This window comes from Procambarus clarkii, chromosome 73 (assembly GCF_040958095.1).
Source record: "Procambarus clarkii isolate CNS0578487 chromosome 73, FALCON_Pclarkii_2.0, whole genome shotgun sequence".
Lineage (NCBI taxonomy): Eukaryota > Metazoa > Arthropoda > Malacostraca > Decapoda > Cambaridae > Procambarus > Procambarus clarkii.
The window spans coordinates 23,736,333-23,761,892 of record NC_091222.1 but is presented as its reverse complement, the minus strand read 5'-3'; positions in this window follow the sequence as shown (position 1 = coordinate 23,761,892).

Below are 25,560 nucleotides of genomic sequence, written 5' to 3'. Positions count from 1 at the left end.
TTTACCCAAGTCTTTCCTAAATCTAAACTTATCCAATTTATATCCATTGTTTCGTGTTCTGTCCTGTGTTGATACTTTTAATACCCTATTAATATCTCCCCGGTTATGTCCATTCATCCACTTGTAAACCTCTATCATGTCACCCCTAACTCTTCGCCTTTCCAGTGAATGCAACTTAAGCTTTGTTAATCTTTCTTCATATGAAAGATTTCTAATTTGGGGAATTAACTTAGTCATCCTACGCTGGACACGTTCAAGTGAATTTATATCCATTCTATAATATGGCGACCAAAACTGAACTGCATAATCTAAATGGGGCCTAACTAGAGCAAGATATAGCTTGAGAACCACACCAGGTGTCTTGTTACTAACGCTGCGATTAATAAATCCAAGTGTCCGATTTGCCTTATTACGATCATTTATGCATTGATCCTTTTGTTTTAAATTCTTACTAATCATAACTCCCAGATCCCTTTCGCAATCCGACTTCGCAATCACAACACCATCTAGCTCGTATCTTGTAACTCTATCATCATTACCTAACCTCAGAACTTTACATTTATCAGCATTAAACTGCATCTGCCAATCCTTTGACCATTTCAAAACCCTATCTAGATCAACACCATCTAGCTCGTAATGATGATAGAGTTACAAGATACGAGCTAGATGGTGTTGTGATTGCGTAGTCGGATTGCGAAAGGGATCTGGGAGCAAGATATAGCTTGAGAACCACACCAGGTGTCTTGTTACTAACGCTGCGATTAATAAATCCAAGTGTCCGATTTGCCTTATTACGAACATTTATGCATTGATCCTTTTGTTTTAAATTCTTACTAATCATAACTCCCAGATCCCTTTCACAATCCGACTTCGCAATCACAACACCATCTAGCTCGTAATGATGATAGAGTTACAAGATACGAGCTAGATGGTGTTGTGATTGCGAAGTCGGATTGCGAAAGGGATCTGGGAGTTATGATTAGTAAGAATTTAAAACAAAAGGATCAATGCATAAATGTTCGTAATAAGGCAAATCGGACACTTGGATTTATTAATCGCAGCGTTAGTAACAAGACACCTGGTGTGGTCCTCAAGCTATATCTTGCTCTAGTTAGGCCCCATTTAGATTATGCAGTTCAGTTTTGGTCGCCATATTATAGAATGGATATAAATTCACTTGAACGTGTCCAGCGTAGGATGACTAAGTTAATTCCCCAAATTAGAAATCTTTCATATGAAGAAAGATTAACAAAGCTTAAGTTGCATTCACTGGAAAGGCGAAGAGTTAGGGGTGACATGATAGAGGTTTACAAGTGGATGAATGGACATAACCGGGGGGATATTAATAGGGTATTAAAAGTATCAACACAGGACAGAACACGAAACAATGGGTATAAATTGGATAAGTTTAGATTTAGGAAAGACTTGGGTAAATACTGGTTCAGTAACAGGGTTGTTGATTTGTGGAACCAATTGCCGCGTAACATTGTGGAGGTGGGGTCCCTCGATTGTTTCAAGCACGGGTTGGACAAGTATATGAGTGGGATTGGGTGGTTATAGAATAGGAGCTGCCTCGTATGGGCCAATAGGCCTTCTGCAGTTACCTTTGTTCTTATGTTCTTATGTTCTTATGATGTTCTTAAACAAATAGTAAAACTCAAACCAAACAAATCCCCAGGGCCGGATGAAGTGTTTGCCAGGGTGCTTAAATAATGCAAAGAGGAGCTTTGTGACCCACTGTCAACCATATTTAATAAATCAATAGATTCAGGCAGAGTTTTGAAAAGCTGCTAATGTGATACCAATTTTTAAGAAAGGAGAAAGATCACTTGCGTCTAACTATCGACCAATTAGCCTAACGTCTATTGTGGGAAAGTTAATCGAATCTTTAATAGCAAATAAAATTCGTCTTCATCTTGAAAAACATAAATTAATAATTGAGTCGCAACATGGTTTTATAAATGGCCGTTCATGTTTAACAAATTCGTTATATTTTTATTCGAGCATAGTTGAGGCAGTTGATAGTGGTAAGGATTGTGATGTTGTGTACCTTGACTTTAGCAAAGCTCTTGATACAGTGCACATGAAAGACTTTAAAAAGATAGAGTCTCATGGTATTGGGGGGTGCTATATTAAGCTGGATTAGGGCATGGCTATACCAAAGGAAACAGAGTTAATATAAATGGAGTCAAGTCAGAGTGGGAAAATGTTGTAAGTGGAGTGCCTCAAGGCTCTGTACTGAGACCTCTGTTGTTTATAACATATAAATGATTTAGATTCAGGTTTGAGTAGCAACATTTGCAAATTTGCCAATGATACGAAAATCGGTAGGGAAATTAATTCGGAGGAGGACTCACTATCACTTCAAGTTGATCTAGATATGGTTTTGAAATGGTCAAAGGATTGGCAGATGCAGTTTAATGCTGATAAATGTAAAGTTCTAAGGTTAGGCAATAATGATAGAGTTACAAGATACGAGCTAGATGGTGTTGAGATTGCGAAGTCGGATTGCGAAAGGGATCTGGGAGTTATGATTAGAAAGAATTTGAAACAAAAGGATCAATGCATAAATGTTCGTAATAAGGCAAATCGGACACTTGGATTTATTAATCGCAGCATTAGTAACAAGACACCTGGTGTGGTTCTCAGGCTATATCTTGCTCTATTTAGGCCCCATTTAGATTATGCAGTTCAGTTTTGGTCGCCATATTATAGAATGGATATAAATTCACTTGAACGTGTCCAGCGTAGGATGACTAAGTTAATTGGGTTGGACAAGTATATGAGTGGGATTGGGTGGTTATAGAATAGGAGCTGCCTCGTATGGGCCAATAGGCCTTCTGCAGTTACCTTTGTTCTTATGTTCTTATGTTCTTATGTAATTCCTCAAATTAGAAATCTTTCATATGAAGAAAGATTAACAAAGCTTAAGTTGCATTCACTTGAAAGGCGAAGAGTTTAGGGTGACATGATAGAGGTTTACAAGTGGGTGAATGGACATAACAAAGGGGATATTAATAGGGTGATAAAAGTATCAACACAAGACAGAACACGAAAAAATGGGTATAAATTGGATAAGTTTAGATTTAGGACAGACTTGGGTAAATACTGGTTCAGTAACAGGGTTGTTGATTTGTGGAACTAATTGCCGCGTAACATTGTGGAGGTGGGGTCCCTCGATTGTTTCAAGCATGGGTTGGACATGTACATGAGTGGAATTGGGTGGTTATAAATAGGAGCTGCCTCGTATGGGCCAATAGGCCTTCTGCAGTTGTCTTTGTTCTTATTTGATATTCAGCTAATAGTTCTCTATTTTCTACATTCATCCACGTTTCGATAAGTGCAATAATATCTATTTTTTCTGTGCAGACAAGAGCATTTAATTCGTTAATTTTATTTCTTAGACTTCTACTGTTAGTGTAATATACCCTAAGTGAATTGTTATTTTGAGGGGCTTTTCGTGCCCTGATCATTTAGCCAATTCTTTTCTCCCACGAATACATACTTTTATTTCCTCCTTCCTCCAAATCAATTCCTATACCACTATCTACTAACAGTTTTAACCCAAACAAACACCTCTAACCACTGGTTCCAACGAGTTCGCAACAGCAACAACCCCAGCCCTCGATAGATGCACCCTATCACGAGCATACATTTCATTTCTTCCATAAAAGTTTTCCTAGTTGTCTATGAAAGATATTGCATTTGATTTGCAATATCTTTCCAGCCGGCAATTGACACCAAGTGCCCTCGACATCCATTCATTACCCATTCTCTTTCTTGGAAAAATAAGAACATAAGAACATAAGAACAAAGGTAACTGCAGAAGGCCTATTGGCCCATACGAGGCAGCTCCTATTCTATAACCACCCAATCCCACTCATATACTTGTCCAACCCGTGCTTGAAACAATCGAGGGACCTCACCTCCACAATGTTACGCGGCAATTGGTTCCACAAATCAACAACCCTGTTACTGAACCAGTATTTACCCAAGTCTTTCCTAAATCTAAACTTATCCAATTTATACCCATTGTTTCGTGTTCTGTCCTGTGTTGATACTTTTAATACCCTACCAATATCCCCCCGGTTATGTCCATTCATCCACTTGTAAACCTCTATCATGTCACCCCTAACTCTTCGCCTTTCCAGTGAATGCAACTTAAGCTTTGTTAATCTTTCTTCATATGAAAGATTTCTAATTTGGGGAATTAACTTAGTCATCCTACGCTGGACACGTTCAAGTGAATTTATATCCATTCTATAATATGGCGACCAAAACTGAACTGCATAATCTAAATGGGGCCTAACTAGAGCAAGATATAGCTTGAGAACCACACCAGGTGTCTTGTTACTAACGCTCCGATTAATAAATCCAAGTGTCCGATTTGCCTTATTACGAACATTTATACATTGATCCTTTTGTTTTAAATTCTTACTAATCATAACTCCCAGATCCCTTTCGCAATCCGACTTCGCAATCACAACACCATCTAGCTCGTATCTTGTAACTCTATCATCATTACCTAACCTCAGAACTTTACATTTATCAGCATTAAACTGCATCTGCCAATCCTTTGACCATTTCAAAACCCTATCTAGATCAACTTGAATATATGCCACATATGATCGGGATTCCTCCCTTGCTTCTAACTAATTCAATGGCTGTCCTGAATCTCTGTATTAGTTCCTCACTCCTAACTCGTCCAACATCATTACCCCCTGCACTAATACAAATAATGGGTTTGTTCCCATTTCCCGTCATAATATCATTCATGTTTCCAACAATATCACCAATACCAGCTCCCGGATAGCAAACCCTTAATCTGTTCCCCCTATCTCTGGCACAAAACTTTCTGTCTAAATACCTCACCTGGGAATCTCCCACAACCAAAATTCGCTTCTGTACCTCCTTAACTTTCTGAGCAGGCTGAGGGGCCTGCGCTCTGCCGCTCCTCGCTGATTTTCGTTCCGAGTGAACTGCAGGCTCACCACTGCACTCGTCCTCCAACACGGCAAATGAATTTGCTGTCCTTAGGCGTCTGTAGGCAGCCTTGTCAAGGTCTTCTTAAGACCCCTGTCCTTAACGACTTTCCACGACGAGGTCTTGTTAATATTGGTCTCCTCCATTGTTTCTTTCCGAAGTTTCAGCTGTCGTACCTCCTCTCGTAGGGAATCCATCTCTGCTCTCAGAGTTCCAACTAGATTCATCAAATCCTTCACTAATCCTTCCGTTATTGCAATAATAATGTTACTACAATCGGAGCTCCAGCTAACACAACCTCACTGTGACTGCACCTGACTGACTGGTTGGACCTCTGTTGTTTATAATATATATCAATGATTTAGATTCAGGTTTGAGCAGCAACATTTGCAAATTTGCCGATGATACAAAAATCGGCAGGGAAATTAACACGGAAGAAGACTCACTATCACTTCAAGTTGATCTAAATAGGGTTTTGAAATGGTCAAAGGATTTTTTTTTTTTTTTTTTTTTTTTTTTTTTTATTATTTTCTACCACAGACGTGGCCACACATTTACAATGCTAACCAGCATATATACATTTTCTTTTGTCCTCCATGGACAGGGTTAGAGAAGTGTTAAACATACATGAACATACATACATGGTTTATTGAACACTCAACTACAGAAGGTGATTCGGTGCTTTTAAAATGCTAAGCTAACCTACATACGTAAATACATAGATACACACATTTACGTATGCCCTACATAAAGTATTAGATATGTCTTTTACATAGTGTCATTAATGTGCATTCACAAAGGTGAAATGTAATTCTGATCAGCTTCCATATATGCTTTATACCCATACATATACATACACACACACACATACACATACATATATACACACACACATGCATTCACATACATTTGTCTCATTTACCCTGACAGGGTGAGGTAGCTGATATTGGTCAAAGGATTGGCAGATGCAGTTTAATGCTGATAAATGTAAAGTTTTGAGGCTATGTAATGATGATAGAGTTAGAAGATACGAGCTCTCGCTTGAAATCCCCTTTTACGTCATCTGTTGCAGGCTTCACGTCTAGCCCACACCCCATCCCCAAGATATTCCAGTCTATTTGATCCCAAAAATTTCTTAGGCTCACGAACGAAAACTAGGGAAAGGATAGGTCCATTAAAAACTAAGACAGGTCAAATAACGGATAATGATGAGGAGATGAGTAGTATTTTTAATAAATATTTTATATCTGTATTTACTAACAAGGAACTTAACAATATGCCTTCAGCCAAACAAGTATATGTGGGTGGGGACGAGGACAGGTTGACTAGATTAGCAGTTACCAGGGAGGATGTAATTAAACAAATAGTAAAACTAAAACCAAACAAATCCCCAGGGCCAGATGAAGTGTTTGCCAGGGTGCTTAAAGAATGCAAAGAGGAGCTTTCCGAGCCACTGTCTACTATATTTAATAAATCAAGAGAGTTAGGCAGAGTGCCAGAATTATGGAAAGTTGCAAATGTGATACAAGTTTTTAAGAAAGGAGAAAGATCACTTGCGTCTAACTATCAACCAATTAGCCTAACGTCTATTGTGGAAAAGTTACTCGAATCTATAATTGCATATAAAATTCGTCTTCATCTTGAAAAACATAAATTAATAATTGAGTCACAACATGGTTTTATAAATGGCCGTTCCTGTTTAACAAATTTGCTATCTTTTATTCGAGCATAGTTGAGGCAGTTGATAGTGGTAAGGATTGTGATGTTGTGTACCTTGACTTTAGCAAAGATTTTGATACAGTGCCACATGAAAGACTGATTAAAAAGATGGAGGCTCATGGTATTGGGGGTGCTATATTAAGCTGGATTAGGGCATGGCTATACCAAAGGAAACAGAGAGTTAGTATAAATGGAGTCAAGTCAGAGTGGGAAAATGTTGTAAGTGGAGTGCTTCAAGGCTCTGTCCTGGGACCTCTGTTGTTTATAATATATATCAATGATTTGGATTCAGGTTCGAGTTGCAACATTTGCAAATTTGCCGATGATACGAAAATCGGCAGGGAAATTTATTCGGAGGAGGACTCACTATCACTTCAAGTTGATCTAGATAGGGTTTTGAAATGGTCTTGTGGGTTATCTGGGGCTTGACTCAATTATTCAATTATTTACTTATTTAATTTATTAACGAAGGACCACCCACTTTTGAGAAAAGAGGGAAAACTAATAAAAGTGATCATTAGAAAAACACTAGAGAACCAGTGTCTATGGATAATTATTAAAAAGGATAATCACTTGAAATAATGAATAGACTGTATGATTAATTAATTAAAGTCTGAGCCTCAAACACCTACATTGGGGGGTATTGCTAGAACTTCATATACGTCTAGGAACTAGTGCGGTTCGTTACCAGTTCATTGCTGAGTAAATGATATTATAAATCTTAACTGCTACAGATTCAAATATGTGAACTCAAATTGTGAATATTCATGATTATTAAATTACTGAGTAAGTCAAAGCAAACACATGAATTACCAATCATCATATCTGGTATTGATCTGTTCAATATAATGATCCTACAAAATTGTATAAGAATCAAAATAGGGGAATTAAATTTGTACGAAAGGAGTCTTAGCTTTAAGACGATTTCTATGACATCGTTTCGTCATTCGTCCTCGTGATCACAGGATCTCCACATAGAAGGAACGAGAGGTGAATAGCTCGAAAGAAGAAAAAGCGACTCGATGACTCCTCACATACGGGCTGAAATTTAAAGAATATTAAGTAGCATTGGAATAGGCTACTTTTAAGCTCAATATTCATGAAATAGAAGAAATGTCGAATTGGTACTAACGTTGGATTTGGGGTCTTCTCACTATGTAATGACAGACTACTCACAAATATACAATCTTAGATGATGCATCAAGAAAGAAACCTATACTTAACGTGAGTGTATGGAATACTGAAGTCTGCCGATATCGCGTCTGCCAGTCCCAGACGTTCACTGCGTTGTACGCGTATTTGTGGGTTTTGGCTTTAATTGTAGACGCGTTATTGGCTGGCTGGGCACTATAGAGCACTTGGAGGAATAATTATTCACTATTTGTTGGGAATCAGCGTAATTCTTGCCGATAACTCCCAATCACCACGTGTCTCGCCACTCTACACGCCAGGACCCTCCTCTCTTGCATGCTGTTGTCTCCACAATGGCGTCGCCGCCTCCCCCAACCCGGCTCTCGCATTCACCACAGAAATTATTAATCACGAATAATTCTTTTCCATGCGATTATGGATGAAATGCGTTAATGAGGACTGGGTTGCAATTATAGGGGTTTAAATATCATCGTATTCTCGTTTTATGATGTTAAACAAGAAATGGAGAAGATTTTATCTCTCTCCATGACATTCGTGCGTGACTGAAGGAAATGTTACTACAGAACAATTTAGCTAATGACTCTGGATTTGAGATTATTGGGAGTTATATTATCCGTAAGTAATTATTACACGAAATACTGATGATTTTAGAGAACCAATTCTCTAACCCATTGGTAATAAATGTGTCTAACTAGACATTATCTGACGCAATATTGCCGCTCTATTTCATGAGAATTCTAGCATTAATACGCAGATGCAATGGTTAGTTTATGTTGACACTACTGTTAGTAAATTTAGTAACTACTGTAGTTAGTATATAATAATAATGATTTATTATAATACAATAGTAGTTTATTAGTGTTGGAAATTTCCAACATAACTCCGGGGGGAGAATTCTCGGGTCGCAGTGCAATGTTGAGTACTGACATACCTATCCCGAAGTTAGTATTAATGTTAGTATGCCAGTACACACATAACAGATGTCCCGTAATTGTCAAGGACATACAAGAAATTTGAGTCTTGTAAAGAAACTCATATTGAATGAAACATGGTATTGTGAATCATCTAAAGTTAATGACTAATAAAGCCTACAATGTACTTTGTGACTGGTGTCGCTATGACATGTAACGTTAATGTTACTAAGTCTTAAAGTTTTGCAAACTCATAGATACTCTAGATGAAATAATATTATTGTTGATAGCCTATACAAACAAATTAAAATTTAAATCATACAATTTAAAGTAACTGAGAATCCACTGTGAGGTGAATGTTTTGGGTCATTGTGACTTGTAACTGATTTGTTACTTGACATCACACCACAGCATCATCATGATTACTCAAATTGGATGGGAAATTATTTGCTCTTAGTCAGAGCTATAATAGGCTTGTAGTTTCCGTTTGCATTGTTGAGCAGCGGCTCTAGTGGGGTGGGTGCTCGGTGGATCAGAATTGTTGTCCTCGGAAACTTAAATAAATAAATAAATAAATAAATGTTTATTTAGGTAAGGTACATACATACAAGAAATTTTTACAAAGATTGGTGGACTTATAGATAGAGCTAGTACATACAATGCCTAAAGCCACTATTACGCAAGATTAGAGGGAGCAGTAATGTAGGTATACTTTTGTTGTTGCCAAACCGTGTGTCAATACTGTGTGGGTACAGTAATTAACGTGTTGCAGAAGCTGCAACCGTAAGTGGGCTGTGAATTTATTTGTTAAGCCACTGGAATTGTGACCTATATAACCTAGGGTTACTTTGTATTCTTTAAGTTGTGTTGAGGACTTAAGGATTCAGTGAGTTAATTAATGGGAATTAACTCTATAAAGGGTTGCACATTACTTGATGAGTGTGAGAGCTGTTAAGGGAACCAGTGCTGAGTTTATTGAGATATGTTTTTGGTGCAATTATTAGTCCGTGTGACAACTAATTGACCACTCTAGCTAATTATGTATTTAGCATTCTCATCATGAATTCACATAGTGAGAGAAGAACTGTCAGAGTCTGTCAGTATTAAGTCTGCAGACACTAAACTCCTCACTAACGATGCCTTTCTTCGCAAAGAGCACTACCTACATCCTCACTTCCCACGTCAGTTCCTGGCCGGAAGAACTGTTTTGAACTATGATGAACTGCGACCTCAACATCATATCATAAACAATATCGAGGACAAAAATCCAAACCTGTCGGTATTCAACCTAGAGTTCTGCAACACCGACAAAACATCAATGAAGATTACGTTCATCACCATAGCTGCGGCCACCCAGGCTGCAACACAAGGATTCTACTGCTTCGGCCTAAAAATACCACCCCACCAAATAAAAAAGGAACGATACCATGAGATCCAGCAGTGCTTTAAGTGCTACGAGCTCTCCCACCCGACCAACAAGTGTCAGCACCCTGTCCAGAGGTGCAGCCTGTGCGCACTGGACCATCACTACTCCATATGCAAGGCAACAGTCCATCACTGCTTGCTCTGTGATGGCAATCACCCCGCAATTTCCTACCGCTGCCCCCGCAGACAGGAAATCATCAAGGCCCAGGTTGAAACCAAAAGAAACAACTCGTCTACCTCCTCGACCAGAGCCCCAAGCGTTCAACTTACCACCTTAGCGACCAGAAGACTTTCCGGTTCCAACATGTGGCTCCTCCTAGCAGGCGACACAGCCTTCTCATTGTGGACCCAAGGTCCCCAAGATCCCACAGGCTCCTTCACAGCCCCCTGCAGGCATTATCCCTGGTCTTCTTAAACTAAAGGCTTGCAGGACCAGACAACCAGGGCTTTGTCAGTGAACTAAACGCATTATATATAGCCCCATCATAGCCACTAGCTGCCTCCTCTACCACTCCGGAGACTACCACCAGGACGACCAATTGGTGAACTTCAACACTTGGTCGTCCAGAACCGACCATGACCCGGGCGACACAAACAGAGGTAATTCCTTCTCCAGCTCCCAACACTCCTATCACTATCTCAGCAGCCGCGCTAGCAGACGTGCTGTCTACAAACGATAACAGCACCACCAGCGCTTCTGAAATAGCTACAACCACCAATCAACGACACCTAAACCTACCTAAGGCTATAAACCAGATGAAGGCGAAAAATAAACGCATCCTCAGGTGGGCATTGTACCTATTGGACTTCAATCTTTCCATTATCCACCTAACGGGCCGGCTCAACGTGATAGCCGACGCTCTGTCCCGGTTACCTGAGTAACATTCATCTAAGCCACAGGAAGCCATATACCAACTGTCATGCTTTAGTTATTTTTTTTAGGTTCTCCTGTGACATTAAATATTCCGTGTCAAATTTATTACTTCTGCGTTTTTTTGTATGTGTTTTTTTCTTTCAGAGAATTCCTTTGTACTTTTTCTTGCAGAGAAATTGTTGTTTTTGATTTTTAAGATTTTCTTTTATGTCACAGATTTTCCTTTTTAATTGCTTATACTCTTACAAAAAATATGACTACTATTCTAGTAGCCACTTTTTTTTCTCTGAAGGGGGAAGGAGTGTTACGACCCTGGGTTTTTCAGTGGAAACCAGAGGTCATATTAAGCTCTAAATAATTTACCTTACGTTCTTTTGTGTGCTTGTCGTGAACAATTTCTTTTGTGTATCGCCATCCATGTATTTAAAAGCAATTCTGAAGTTAGAAAGCGTGGCATAGGCTCCTTGCACAATGTTCTTTATGTGGTCCTCAGGTGATAGTTTTCTATCTAGAACCACCCCTAGATCTCTTTCTTTATCAGAATTCTTTAACGATTTCTCACATAATATATAGGTTGTGTGGGGGTCTATGTTCTCCTATTCCACATTCCATAACATGGCATTTATTCACATTAAATTCCATTTGCCAAGTGGTGTTCCATATACTTATTTTGTCCAGGTCATCTTGAAGGACATGACAATCATCAAAATTTTTTATCCTTCCTATTATCTTAGCATCATCAGCAAACTGTTCATATAATTCTGTATACCAACTGGTAGATCATTTATGTATTGTAAAGAATGCGCTTGTCGATGCGCATTCCTATCTCCCTTGCCAGACGTAAAACGAATCTTGTTTCTCACAGGTGGATTAAGTATAACATTGTAGTAATTACTAACTATCCTTAGAACGAGTAAAGTAAACAATATTGTACATCGGTGAAGATTTGTAATGTGTATAAGCTGCACGATCAATTAGGCTCTTCCCGGCACCACAACAACTCAGGAGCTCTGGACTGGATGCTGGAGGTGTCCACAACTCGGCTGAGTTGCTCTGTATCCCTCTCCTCTCCCCTTACCTTATCCTGTGTCTAGTTTACAAAGCTAAGTATAGTGTGATATTCTCGTTTTCTGGCATAAGTGTGTAGTAATGGTATAGGGTATCGCTAGTGTTTATATTGCTAATTTAATCTAAAGGGGGCTCAGTGGAACCACGTGTTTCTCCAGTGGTACCAAGCTACCTAGAGTCCTTGCCTAGTAGACTTTACCCTAGCTTGTCCCAAGTGTAAGCCTTGTATCCTACGTGGACCAAGGTAGTTAACGTAAGATAGTGTGGTAAAGTATTTATTGTTATTGTTGTGAATGTATATGGGGGGTTGTTAAGAGGGTTTAATAAATAAGTTAGTTTTTGAGGTGTATCCATTACTCCTATTGTAGTGGCGTAATTAATTGTATCCCAAACGACAGATAAACCTGTAAGGTTCTAAAACCTTAAAGTACAAACAGGAACCTATGTTCCTTGGGGGCCGGGCCTAATTGTGTCACTACCCTGTAACACCTTGATTCTAACTGCTGACCCTGCTTCATAATATTAGATCTAGCTGTCCCATAGCAGCACTCAAGTTTATAACACACTGACTCCTCTTTCAATGTAAAATCAATGACTCTGAAACTTTCGGTTCCTCTCTCTGCTCTGTTCATGCACTCTCCATATGAAGTACTTCGGAAGTGTTCTTCTTCCCACTATTGATACTCGTCCCTCTGTGTCTTCGCTATGTTGATGACATTTTTGCTTTATGGCCTCATGACAGTCTTTTGCAGCCCTTCCTCTCCTCTCTTAATTAACAATCTGGCTCCTTCTATCAATTTTAAGGTAGATTGGGAATCTAATTCCCTCCCCACTTCCTTCATGTGCACAGCTCTGTTTCTGTGCACATTCTCTTTCTCTGTTTCTCTTACTAGTGCATAGTGGTATTAGACAACTCTCTAATGCCTTTCGCCCTTTTGACGTAAAACTTGACAAATTAAAAGACGATGTTTTTAGATCGCCTTTTTAGTTTGTCGAAACTTCCGAAAAGAGGCGAACTTCCTCAGTTTAGACAAAGTAATCTGGTTAACACTTCTCCTCCCCTCTGTGCACAGGGGAGGAGAATCCCCACATAGTAAATAGACCAGTCTCATTAAAACGCATGTCACTTTCAAATTGTTTAATTTGTTCACTAACAATTCCTCTGGCAAGGTTATTGGTTTGTCTCAATAAGGCAGAACACAAAACCAAAAATACTCTAACTCCCACTATTAGTGGGTCCAACCATAATTTCCGAAAAAAATTGCGTAAACTATGACTGAATTGTACATAAGTTTTCTTATTCTTGAATCGTAATGTTTCACGGATTTCACAAGCTTTCTGATGAAAACTTGCCCTTTATGAAAATGATGCCTTTCTTTATAATAAAAAATTCTTTATTCTGATGAAAATGATGCCTTTCTTTAGTTTATGTATATAAGAGAAGGAGAATTCTTAAAGTAAAATGGATTGTTATTCAAGAAATGTTTTATTTAAAGGTTTTTACATTCATATTTTAGTTTCAATTTATTTTAAATGTACATTAAGAGGAAATATTCACATACGTATATAATTATATAGGAGTATCAGATAAAGCCAAAATGTGAAAGTAATACCTGTAGTGGGCAAGCACTCCTGTCTATATCACTGTCACTTATAGTGTCTATGATGACTTCAGAGTCACTGATGTCACTCTCACTATCGTTAACCCTAACAATGTCGTTGTCATCGCTGGTGTTGACCTGGACAGTGGTGTTGGAACCATGGTCCAGAGGGCTCCGCGTGAAGGGGTCTGTGGGAGACACCAGCAGCAGGTAGACCAGCGTCGACTCGTCCACCACCATCTTGGACGAATGCAGCAACACCGGCGCCTCCATCACCGAGTGCGTCAAGCTGTCCACGAACTCATCTGGACAATCCTTCGTATTCTTCTCACATGGAGTTGGAAGACTGAGGAATCCACACTGGGCAGCCCGCTGGTTGATGGAAGCCAAAGCGTGACCGTGATTTAGGCCTAAACCTTTGGAAATGGGCGTAGATTTGTGAAGTAGTTGGAAAAAATCATCTAATTCACGAAAAAGTGAAAGGTGTCTGGACTGATTATCAAGTTGTAAAGTCGGACCCATTTCAACCAAAACGGAAGTTATATTGACGAGGGAAGCGGCAACGGTCTGGGCCAGACCGGGGCTCTGGAAAGCGGCCATAGTAGGTGCTGTAAACACCAGCAGCTCAAACAAACTAAATATATTACTGTACTCATCTGCAACTTGTGAAGCGTCAATGAAGCTTGCTCGATACATGTCACGTGTTAACTCTGCCTTTTGTCCCAAAAGTTGTACTAGACGATGTAAAAATTTTGTTTCTTTTTTAACTCTCAAATTCCTCACCTGAATAATGCTTGCAGTAGCAACAGGATCTAGGTAACCGCATTTATTGAGCCTGATCAACACCACATGGAGGTGATATAAGAGGCTGATCTGTAAGTCGCAGGAGACGAGGTTTTCCACCTCCAGGTATAGGCTCGTGCTCACCAGTCCAGCAGCGGCCTGCTGGCCGGCAGTTTCATCCTGAAGGAATGTATCTGGCCACATACCAATGAAGCGCAGCATTTCCAGACGGAGATAGGGGTTGGGACACAACTTTTGACAGGAGAACATCCTCAGTATCCATGACCTTAATGTGTTAGGAACTAATGGACTGAAATTTAGCTTGAATTCTGGAATCCAATTTTTTGCAAGATCAACAATTTTCCAAATAACGTTCTCCCATTGACCCGACATTCTAATAGACTTTGTATTAAAACAGGATGCCATTGTGAGAGCCCAAAAAATAGCTTGATAGATCTTTTTAACAGCCAATTCCTTTGAGCGGAAGATCATTTCGGCCTCACGTTTTTTCATTTCTATTGTTTCTAAAAGATGATAACTGGAGATTGTATCAGGATCAATTCTCGACGCAGCCAAGATGAAATGGTTGAGTCTAATTTCTGCATTTTGTGGACTGTCCATTGTGCGCAGCGAGTCTCCCAAGTCTCTTACTCTCAAGTTCAGCCAAATTACGTAATTTCCAAAAATTTAAAGCCAAAAGTTTCCTTATATTTACTGTAGTAGTGAGGTGAAGTTAGAAGTCATTACCTGAACGTGAGGTGTAGGTCGTTGACAGAGAACACATATGATCTTTAGGTTTATTAGAACATAAGAATGAAGGTAACTGTTGCCCTATTGTTTTCTTCCATAGGAATAGGAAGGCCTATTGGCCATACGAGGCAGCTCGTATTTATATCCAAACAATATCAATAATGTCTAACCTACGATTGAAACAATCAAAATAAGAACATATGAATTAAGATAACTGCAGAAGGCCTATTAGCCCATATGAGGCAGCTCCATTTTAAAATACCCAATCTCATTCATATATGTGAGTCTAACCAACACTTAAAAACATAGGAACATAAGAACAAAGTTAACTGCAGAAGGCCTATTGGCCCATACGAGGCAGCTCCTATTTATAACCGTTGTTGTTGTTTTAGATTTAGCTACTCAGAACGAAGTGTCCATGTCCATTACGGGCTATGGTGAGCCCGTAATGGAGTTCGGTTATTCGCGATAACCTTGTTACTGTGATATTTGGGTCTATGTTTAAAATGGAGGAGGGGATTCCTCCTTTTTCCCCTGTTTATTTATCGCTTCTGTTTTAGTGCACTGGTTTTAGTCTTGTTTTATTAACATTATCTTGGTGGTGGATGTAGATACAGACTGCTCACTAGTGAGTCCCATTCCTCAACGGCATTTCTAATCTTCTAATCATTATAGTCACGGTAGAATGTGCATCTAATGCAGCTGCTGTCGTTGGAGTAATGTTGAGTTTGATGCGCAGGGCTTCAGTAGCTTCACATTTCAGTAAGTAGAGCAATAGTGGCGCCTCTGCTTCTGTTTCACAGATATGACACTCTTTAACTATTGGCTTCATTACCTAATAGAAGCACTTGTAACCAAGTCTGAGTCTGTGTATGGCTACTGCAATGTTTCTGGTTATCTTTTTGCCAGACTTGAAAGAGTCAAGTAATCAGTGGCTTGTTCGTACCATATCACAATGGATCTTCCTTCCGCTACTTTAGCTCTGAGGCGACTTTTGATACTTGAGAATATTTATAACCACCCAATCCCACTCATACACATGTCCAACAAACGTTTGAAACAATCGAGGGACCCCACCTCCACCACGTTACGCGGTATTTGGTTCCACAAATCAACAACCCTGTTACCGAACCAGTATTTAACCAAATCTTTCCTAAATCTAAATTCATACCCAGTGTTTCTTTTTTAGAAGAAAGAGGGCTTGAAAGAGGAGTAATCAGTGGCTTGTTCGTACCATATCACAGTGGATATTCCTTCCGCTACTTTACCTCTGAGGCGACTTTTGATAGTTGAGAATATTTATAACCACCCAATCCCACTCATATACATGTCCAACAAAAGTTTCAAAGAATCGATGGACCCCATCTCCACCACGTTATGCTTATGCGGTAATTGGTTCCACAAATCAACAACCCTGTTACCAAACCAGTATTTACCCAAGTCTTTCCTAAACCTAAACTTTACATTTATCATCATTAAACTGCATCTGCCAATCTTTTGACCATTTCAAAACCCTATTTAGATCAACTTGAAGTGATAGTGAGTCTTCTTCCGTATTACTTTCCCTACAGATAACATAAGAACAAGGTAACTGCAGAAGGCCTATTGGCCCATACGAGGCAGCTAATATCTATAACCACCCAATCCCACTCATATACTTGTCCAACCCGCGCTTGAAACAATCGAGGGATCCCACCTCCACCACGTTACACGGCAATTGGTTCCACAAATCAACAACCCTGTTACTGAACCAGTATTTACCCAAGTCTTTCCTAAATCTAAACTTATACAATTTATACCCATTGTTTCGTGTTCTGTCTTGTGTTGATATTTTTAATACCCTATTAATATCCCCCTGATATGTCCATTCATCCACTTGTAAATCTCTATCATGTCACCCCTAACTCTTCGCCTTTCCAGTGAATGCAACTTAAGCTTTGTTAATCTTTCTTCATATGAAATATTTCTAATTTGGGGAATTAACTTAGTCATCCTACGTTGGACACGTTCAAGAGAATTTATATCCATTCTATAATACGGCGACCAAAACTGAACTGCAAAATCTAAATGGGGCCTAACCAGAGCAAGATATAGCTTAAGAACCACACCAGGTGTCTTGTTACTAACGCTTCGATTAATAAATCCCAGTGTCCTATTCGCCTTATTACGAACATTCATGCATTGATCCTTTTGTTTTAAATTCTTACTAATCATAACTCTCAGATCCCTTTCGCAATCCGACTTCGCAATCTCAACACCATCTAGCTCGTATCTTGTAACTCTCTCATCATTACCTAGCCTCAGAACTTTACATTTATCAACATTTAACTGCATTTGCCAATCCTTTGACCATTTCAAAACCAATCTAGATCAATTTGAAGTGATAGTAAGTCCTCCTCCGAATTAATTTCCCTACCGATTTTCGTGTGATCGGCAAATTTGCAAATGTTGCTACTCAAACCTGAATCTAAATCATTTATATATATTATAAACAACAGAGGTCCCAGGACAGAGTCCTGAGGTACTCCACTAACAACATTATCCCACTCTGACTTAACCCCATTTATACTAACTCTCTGTTTCCTTTGGAATAGCCATGCCCTAATCCAAGTTAATAAAGCACCCGCAATACCATGAGCTTCTATTTTTTTAATTAGTCTCTCATGTGGCACTGTATCAAAAGCTTTGCTAAAGTCAAGGTACACAACATCACAATCCTTACATCTATCAACTGCCTCAACTATGCTGGAATAAAAAGTTAGCAAATTTGTTAAACATGAACGGCCATTTGTAAAACCATATGCAGGCCATGTTGTAAAACCATGTTGCGACTCATTTATTAATTTATGCTTTTCAAGATGGAGATGAATTGTATTTGGAATTATTGATTCAAGTAACTTTCCCACAATAGACGTTAGGCTAATTGGCCGATAGTTTGACGCAAGTGATCTATGTCCTTTCTTAAAAATTGGTACCACATTAGCAACCTTCCATGACTCAGGCACTCTGCCTGACTCTATTGATTTATTAAATATGGTAGACAGTGGCTCGGAAAGCTCCTCTTTGCATTCTTTAAGCACCCTGGCAAACACTTCATCCGGTCCTGGGGATTTGTTTGGTTTTAGTTTTTCTAATTGTTTAATTACATCCTCCCTGGTAACTGCTAAACTAGTTAACCTGTCCTCATCTCCACCCACACAGACTTGTTCGGCTGAAGGCATATTGTTAAGTTCTTCTTTAGTAAATACAGATATAAAATATTTGTTAAAAATACTACTCATCTCCTTGTCATTATCCGTTATTTGACCTGTCTCAGATTTTAATGGACCTATCCTTTCCCTAATCTTAGTTCGATATAACTGAAAAAAATCATTAGGATTTGACTTTGCTTGCTCTGCTATGCGAACTTCATAGTTTCTTTTTGCTTTCCTAATCTCTTTTTTGAACATTTCTAACCAGTTGTATGAATTCATGTTTTAAACTGACTTCCCCATTCTTAATCCTTTTGTACCAAGCTCTCTTTTTACCTATAAGGTTCTTTAAATTATTTGTTATCCACTTTGGGTCATTAGTATTCGATCTATTCATTTGTATGGTATACTACGTTCCTGTGCTTTGCTTAGAATATTCTTAAATAAGTTATATATTAAATCCACATCGAAATCCCCTTTTACGTCACCTATCGCTGGGTTCGTGTCTCGCTCCAAGACCGGCCCACACCCCATACCCAAGACTTTCCAATCTATTTGACCCAAAAAATTTCTTAGGCTATTAAAATCAGCTTTTCGAAAATCTGGCACTCTAACAGAATTTTCTCCTACAGGTCTATTCCATTCTATGCTAAATCTGATTACTTTGTGATCACTGTTCCCTAGCTTACTCCCAATTTCGATGTCATTAATTTGTGTTTCCCTGTTAGTTAACACTAAATCTAAAATATTCTTTTCCCGCGTTGGTTCCTTAATGTGTTGCGTAAGAAAGCAATCGTCAATTAATTCTAGAAAATCTTCAGCTTCACTATTCCCTGTTTTGTTCACCCAGTTTATTCCACTAAAATTAAAGTCACCCATGACATAAATACTGTTAGATCAAGATGCTCTAGATATTTCATCCCATAGATGCTTTGCTTCCATTCTGTCTAAATTTGGTGGCCTATATATAACTCCTATTATAATATTATTTGCTTTTTCGTTTAATTCTATCCAAATAGTTTCTGTGTGTGGCTCAGTTTTGATTCCCTTTTTGAGACTACACTTCAAATTGTCCCTAACATATATGGCTACTCCCCCTCCTCGTCTAATATATCTCCGTGTGAAATAGTTTAAATCCATTTATTTGATATTCAGCTAATAGTTCTCTATTTTCTACATTCATCCACGTTTCGGTAATTGCAATAATATCTATTTTTTCTGTGCAGACAAGAGCATTTAATTCGTTAGTTTTATTTCTTAGACTTCTACTGTTAGTGTAATATACCCTAAGTGAATTGTTATTTTGAGGCCCTTTTCTTTCGCTGATCATTTTGCCAATTCTTTTCTCCCACGAACACATACTTTTATTATCTCCTTCCTCCAAATCAATTCCCATACCACTATCTACTAACAGTTTAAACCCAAACAAACACCTCTAACCACTGGTTCCAACGAGTTCGCAACAGCAACAACCCCAGCCTTCGATAGATGCACCCCATCACGAGCATACATTTCATTTCTTCCATAGAAGTGTTCCCAGTTGTCTATGAAAAATATTGCATTTGATTTGCAATATCTTTCCAGCCGGCAATTGACACCAAGTGCCCTCGACATCCATTCATTTCCCACTCCCTTTCTTGGAAGAATGCCACATATGATCGGGATTCCTCCCTTGCTCTTAACTAATTCAATTGCTGTCCTGAATCTCTGTATCAGTTCCTCACTCCTAACTCGCCCAACATCATTACCCCATGGTTTTACAAATTGTCGTTCATGTTTAACAAATTTGCTAACTTTTTATTCCAGCATAGTTGAGGCAGTTGATAGTGGTAAGGATTGTGATGTTGTGTACCTTGACTTTAGCAAAGCTTTTGATACAATGCCACATGAAAGACTAATTAAAAAAAATAGAAGCTCGTGGTATTGGGGGTACTATATTAAGTTGGATTAGGGCATGACTATTCCAAAGGAAACAGAGAGTTCGTATAAATGGGGTTAAGTCAGAGTGGGATAATGTTGTTAGTGGAGTACCTCAGGGCTCTGTCCTGGGACTCTGTTGTTTATAATATATATAAATGATTTAGATTCAGGTTTGAGTAGCAACATTTGCAAATTTGCCGATGATACGAAAATCGGTAGGGAAATTAATTCGGAGGAGGACTCACTATCACTTCAAGTTGATCTAGATAGGGTTTTGAAATGGTCAAAGGATTGGCAAATGCAGTTTAATGCTGATAAATGTAAAGTTCTCAGGCTAGGTAATGATGATAGAGTTACAAGATACGAGCTAGATGGTGTTGAGATTGCGAAGTCGGATTGCGAAAGGGATCTGGGAGTTATGATTAGTAAGAATTTAAAACAAAAGGATAAATGAATGAATGTTCGTAATAAGGCGAATAGGACACTGGGATTTATTAATCGAAGCGTTAGTAACAAGACACCTGGTGTGGTTCTTAAGCTATATCTTGCTCTGGTTAGGCCCCATTTAGATTATGCAGTTCAGTTTTGGTCGCCGTATTATAGAATGGATATAAATTCACTTGAACGTGTCCAACGTAGGATGACTAAGTTAATTCCCCAAATTAGAAATCTTTCATATAAAGAAAGATTAACAAAGCTTAAGTTGCATTCACTGGAAAGGCAAAGAGTTAGGGGTGACATGATAGAGGTTTACAAGTGGATGAATGGACATAACAGGGGGGATATTAATAGGGTATTAAAAATATCAACACAAGACAGAACACGAAACAATGGGTATAAATTGGATAAGTTTAGATTTAGGACAGACTTGGGTAAATACTGGTTCAGTAACAGGGTTGTTGATTTGTGGAACCAATTGCCGTGTAACGTGGTGGATGTGGGGTCCCTCGATTGTTTCAAGCGCGGGTTGGACAAGTATATGAGTGGGATTGGGTGGTTATAGATAGGAGCTGCCTCATATGGGCCAATAGGCCTTCTGCAGTTACCTTTGTTCTTATGTTCTTATTACCTACCTTGAGGTTACCTTGAGGTGCATTCGGGGCATAGCGTCCCCGCGGCCCGGTCGTCGACCAGGCCTCCTGGTTGCCGGACTGATCAACCAGGCTGTTAGACTAGCCTCAAAACTTTACATTTATTAGCATTAAACTGCATCTGCTAGTCTTTTGACCACTTTAAAACCCTATTTAGATCAACTTGAAGTGATAGCGAGTCCTCTTTCGTGTTGATTTCCCTACCGATTTTTGTATCATTTGCAAATTTGCAGATGTTGTTACTCAAACCTGAATCTAAATCATTTATATACATTATAAACAAGAGAGGTTCCAGGACAGAGCCCTGAGGTACTCCACTAACAACATTTTCCCACTCTGACTTAACCCTATTTATACTAACTCTCTGTTTCCTTTGGAATAGCCGTGCCCTAATCCAACTTAATATAGCACCCCCAATACCATGAGCTTCTATTTTTTTAATTAGTCTTTCATGTGGCACTGTATCAAAAGCTTTGCTAAAGTCAAGGTACATAACATCACAATCTTTACCACTATCAACTGCCTCAACTATGCTGGAATAAAAAGTTAGCAAATTTGTTAAACATGAACGGCCATTTGTACAACCATGTTGCGACTCATTTATTAATTTATGTTTTTCAAGATGGAGACGAATTGTATTTGCAATTATTGATTCAAGTAACTTTCCCACAATAGACGTTAGGCTAATTGGCCGATAGTTTGACGTAAGTGATCTATCTCCTTTCTTAAAAATTGGTACCACATTAGCTACCTTCCATGACTCTGGCACTCTGCCTAACTCTATTGATTTATTAAATATGGTAAACAGTGGCTCGGAAAGCTCCTTGTGACTCTAATGGGAGCCCTGAGGACAGAGTTGGACTCTCTGCGGGAGGAGGTGCGTCAGCTGAAAGAACAACGAGATGTAACGAAGGAGGAGACCAGTAGTAAAGGGACCTCGTTTTGGAGAGTTGTGGAAGACAGGGGCCTTAAAAAGACTTTGATAAAGCCGCCTTCAAACGCCATAGCAACTTCTAATTCATTTGACGTTTTGGAGGACGAGTGCTGTGGTGAGACTGCGGATCGCGCAAAAGGGAAAGCAACGAAGAGCAAGGAAGCGCAGGCCCCTCAGAGAGTAAAGGAAGTACCTAAGCAAACCTTAGTTGTGGGAGATTCCCAGATAAGGTATTTGGATAGAACGTTTTGTGCTAGAGATAGGGGGAACAGGTTAAGGGTTTGCTATCCCGGAGCTGGCATTGGTGATATTATAAACAACATGAATGATATTATAGCTGGAAATGGGAACAATCCCATTATTTGCATTAGCGTGCAATAAATGCACGCTAATTTATGGGGAGGAAATGATGTTGGTCGAGTTAGGAGTGAGGAACTGATTCAGAGGTATAAAACAGCCATAGAATTAGTTAGGAGCAAGGGAGGAATCCCGATCATGTGTGGCATTCTTCCAAGAAAGGGAGTGGGAAATGAATGGATATCGAGGGCACTTGGTGTCAATTGCCGGCTGGAAAGATATTGCAAATCAAATGCAATATCTTTCATAGACAACTGGGAACACTTCTATGGAAGAAATGAAATGTATGCTCGTGATGGGGTGCATCTATCGAGAGCTGGGGTTGTTGCTGTTGTGAACTCGTTGGAAGAAGTGGTTAGAGGTGTTTGTTTGGGTTTAAACTGTTAGTAGATAGAGGTATGGGAATTGATTTGGAGGAATGAGGTAATAAAAGTACGTGTTTGTGGGAGTGAATTGTGAATTGGCAAAATGATCAGGGAAAGAGAAGGGCCTCAAAATAACAATTCACTTAGGGTATATTACACTAACAGTAGAAGTCTAAGAAATAAAATTAACGAATTAAATGCTCTTGTCTGCACAGAAAAAATAGATATTATTGCACTTACCGAAACGTGGATGAATGTAGAAAATAGAGAACTATTAGCTGAATATCAAATAAATGGATTAAAACTATTTCACACAGATAGATATATTAGACAAGGAGGTGGAGAAGCCATATATATTAGGGACAATTTGAAATGTAGTCTCAAAGAGGGAATCAAAACTGAGCCACACACAGAAACTATTTGGATAGAATTAAACGAAAAAGCTAATAATATTATAATAGGAGTTATATATAGGCCACCAAATTTAGAAAGAATGGAAGCAAAGCACCTATGGGATGAAATATCTAGAGCATCTAGATCTAACAGTATTTATGTCATGGGTGACTTTAATTTTAGCGGAATAAACTGGTTGAACAAAACAGGGAATAGTGAAGCAGAAGATTTTCTAGAATTAATTGACGATTGCATTCTTACGCAACACATTAAGGAACCAACACGGGAAAATAATATTTTAGATTTAGTGATAACTAACAGGTAAACACAAATTAATGACATCGAAATAGGGAGTGAGCTAGGAAACAGTGATCACAAAGAAATCAGATTTAGCATAGAATGGAATAGACCAGTAGGAGAAAATTCTGTTAAAGTGCCAGATTTTCGAAAAGCTGATTTTAATAGCCTAAGAAATTTTTTGGGTCAAATTGATTGGAAAGTCTTGGGTATGGGGTGTGGGCCGGTCTTGGAGCGAGACATGAACCTAGCGATAGGTGACTTAAATGGGGATTTCGATGTGGATTCAATATATAACATATTTAAGAATATTTTAAACAGAGCACAGGAACGTAGTATACCATACAAATTGAATAGATCGAATACCAATGACCCAAAGTGGATAACAAAGAATTTGAAGAACCTTATAGGTAAAAAGAGAGCTTGGTACAAAAGGATTAAAAATGGGGAGGTCACTTTAAGACAGGAATTCGTACAACTGGTTAGAAATGTTAAAAAAGAGATAAGGAAAGCAAAAAGAAACTATGAAGTTCGCATAGCAGGGCAAGCAAAGACAAATCCTAAAGTGTTTTTTCAGTTATATCATACTAAGACTAGGGAAAGGATAGGTCCATTAAAAACTGAGACAGGTCAAATAACAGATAGTGATGTAGAGATGAGTAGTATTTTTAATAAATATTTTGTATCTGTATTTACTAAAGAGGAACTTAACAATATGCCTTCAGCCGAACAAGTCTATGTGGGTGGGGACGAGGACAGGTTGACGAGTTTAGCAGTTACCAGGGAGGATGTTCTTAAACAAATAGTAAAACTCAAACCAAACAAATCCCCAGGGCCGGATGAAGTGTTTGCTAGGGTGCTTAAAGAATGCAAAGAGGAGCTTTGTGACCCACTGTCAACCATATTTAATAAATCAATAGAGTCAGGCAGAGTGCCAGAGTTTTGGAAAGTTGCTAATGTGATACCAGTTTTTAAGAAAGGAGATAGATCACTTGCGTCTAACTATCGACCAATTAGCCTAACGTCTATTGTGGGAAAGTTACTCGAATCTATAATAGCAAATAAAATTCGTCTTCATCTTGAAAAACATAAATTAATAATTGAGTCGCAACATGGTTTTATAAATGGCCGTTCATGTTTAACAAATTTGTTATCTTTTTATTCTAGCATTGTTGAGGCAGTTGATAGTGGTAAGGATTGCGATGTTGTATACCTTGACTTTAGCAAAGCTTTTGATACAGTGCCACATGAAAGACTGATTAAAAAAATAGAGTCTCATGGTATTGGGGGTGCTATATTAAGCTGGATTAGGGCATGGCTATACCAAAGGAAACAGAGAGTTAGTATAAATGGAATCAAGTCAGAGTGGGAAAATGTTGTAAGTGGAGTGCCTCAAGGCTCTGTCCTGGGACCTCTGTTGTTTATAATATATATAAATGATTTAGATTCAGGTTTGAGTAGCAACATTTGCAAATTTGCCGATGATACGAAAATCGGTAGGGAAATTAATTCGGAGGAGGACTCACTATCACTTCAAGTTGATCTAGATAGGGTTTTGAAATGGTCAAAGGATTGGCAGATGCAGTTTAATGCTGATAAATGTAAAGTTCTGAGGTTAGGTAATGATGATAGAGTTACAAGATACGAGCTAGATGGTGTTGTGATTGCGAAGTCGGATTGCGAAAGGGATCTGGGAGTTATGATTAGTAAGAATTTAAAACAAAAGGATCAATGCATAAATGTTCG